Raw genomic sequence first — 2,228 nt, 5'->3', positions numbered from 1 at the left:
TTCAAAACTAAACATTTAAATGAAAACAAAAAATAAAGCTAAAAACAATTCAAAATATTAAAAGAAAAAAAGGTATGAGTATAATAATGATTCTAACATAACACTAAGCCAAACACCAAAAAACAACTACATATGTGTATGTATAGCCACACACATATACATATACATGTACATACACAGAACAACATTATAAACGCAACACTTTTGTTTTTGCCCCCATTTTTCATGAGCTGAACTCAAAGATCTAAGACTTTTTCTATGTACACAAAAGGCCTATTTCTCTCAAATATTGTTCACAAATCTGTCTAAATCTGTGTTAGTGAGCACTTCTCCTTTGCCAAGACAATCCATCCACCTCACAGGTGTGGCATAATCAAGATGCTGATTAGACAGCATGATCATTGCACAGGTGTGCCTTAGGCTGGCCACAACAAAAGGTCACTCTAAAATGTGCAGTTTTATCACACAGCACAAAAAAAACCAAGTTTTGAGGGAGCGTGCAATTGGCATACTGACTGCAGGAATGTCCACCAGAGCTGTTGCCCATGAATTGAATGTTCATTTCTCTACCATAAGCCGTCTCCAAAGGCGTTTCAGAGAATTTGGCATAAAACTGCACGTTTTAGAGTGGCCTTTTATTGTTGCCAGCCTAAGGCACACCTGTGCAATAATCACGCTGTCTAATCAGCATCTTGATATGCCACACCTGTGAGGTGGATGGATTATCTCGGCAAAGGAGAAGTGATCACTAACACAGATTTAGACAGATTTGTGAACAATATTTGAGAGAAATAGGCCTTTTGTGTACACAGAAAAAGTCTTAGATCTTTTCCGCGATCTCCGCGATCCCGATTCTTCTCAGCCCCTGTTCATCTCCAGGATTCCTGCAACAATCAGAACCCAGATTTTCAAGAAGCTAAGAAACCAAGAACTTTCATATATCTCTCATACTCACCTGCCTTCGATCCTCACCATTACAGCATTGTCAATAAACCCTTCTGTTTACCTGCACTCCTCTTGTCTCTGGCCTGTTTGTGACAGAAGACCGGACCAAGAACCAACACCTCCATGGATCCCCGTCTTCCATCCACCGCAGAGGTCCTAGAGGAACTGGTCAGCGCCCTCAGGGCCTCTCTCACGCCAGTCACCACCCCATCATCTGCCTCTGTAAGTCCCATGGCCCTGCCTGCTTCATATGCTGGGGAGAACTTTCCGTGTCCGACCAACTTCTGCGCCTGCGTCAAGGCTCCTCCACCACCAGTGAGTACACACTACAATTTCGCACACTAGCGGCGACTAGTGGCTGGAATGAGGTGGCCCTCCTCGGTGCCTACCGTCAAGGTCTGGACCCTCCCATTCGCGCTCAAATGGCCATCTACTATGACAACATCGGACTAGAAGGCTTCCTACAATGAGCCACTCGCATCTCGCAATGGTTGTCAGCCTGCCAGCCCCACGAAGCCGCCCACCAGCCCTTCGCGTCCACCAGCGGTCCCTCTGTACCAGAGCCCATGCAAATGGATTCTACCCGACTCACTCGCGCCGCGGCTGGACTCTGCCTTTACTGTGGTGCTCCAGGACATTTCATCAGCTTCTGCCCAGTCAAACCCCCACGCCCGGCGGTGAGTACCCTCCAAATAGAACCAGAAATATCGACATTATCCCTGCTACCAGTGCAACTGCTAACCCAAGACCTCTCGGTTTCAGTTTCAGCCCTCGTCAACTCTGGCTCTTCGGGCAATTTCATATCCTATGACCTCCTAAATCGTCTCCATCTACCCCGCCTACGTCAAGCCCGGGAGCTCCGAGTCGATACGATTCAGGGAAAGCCGCTAGGGCATGGGCGGGTGCAGTTTCGCGCCCCACCGCTAAGATTGAGGATCGGATGTCTGCATGAGGAAATCATTTCCTTCCTGGTACTAGAGGGACCCACAGTGAATATCATCCTGGGACGCACCTGGCTCACTCTCCACTCTCCAGAGGTCAGATGGGAACCCTGTGATATCACTCGCTGGAGCGAGTCATGCCATAGAAACTGTCTCAGCACTCTACCCATACCGCTTCCACGCCCCGTCAAGGCTAAAGTTGCTTCCACCCTTGTTGAAAGTCCAGAACCTCAAGAAACACCGACCATCCCATCTGACTATGCAGCGTTCCAGGATGTCTTTAGTAAGCAGGCAGCTACTCGCCTTCCACCGCAACGGCCATGGGACTGTGCCATCGACTTG

This window comes from Sinocyclocheilus rhinocerous, unplaced genomic scaffold, assembly GCF_001515625.1.
Source record: "Sinocyclocheilus rhinocerous isolate Xijiao unplaced genomic scaffold, SAMN03320098_v1.1 scaffold8182, whole genome shotgun sequence".
NCBI lineage: Eukaryota > Metazoa > Chordata > Actinopteri > Cypriniformes > Cyprinidae > Sinocyclocheilus > Sinocyclocheilus rhinocerous.
This window is presented reverse-complemented; position numbering follows the sequence as displayed.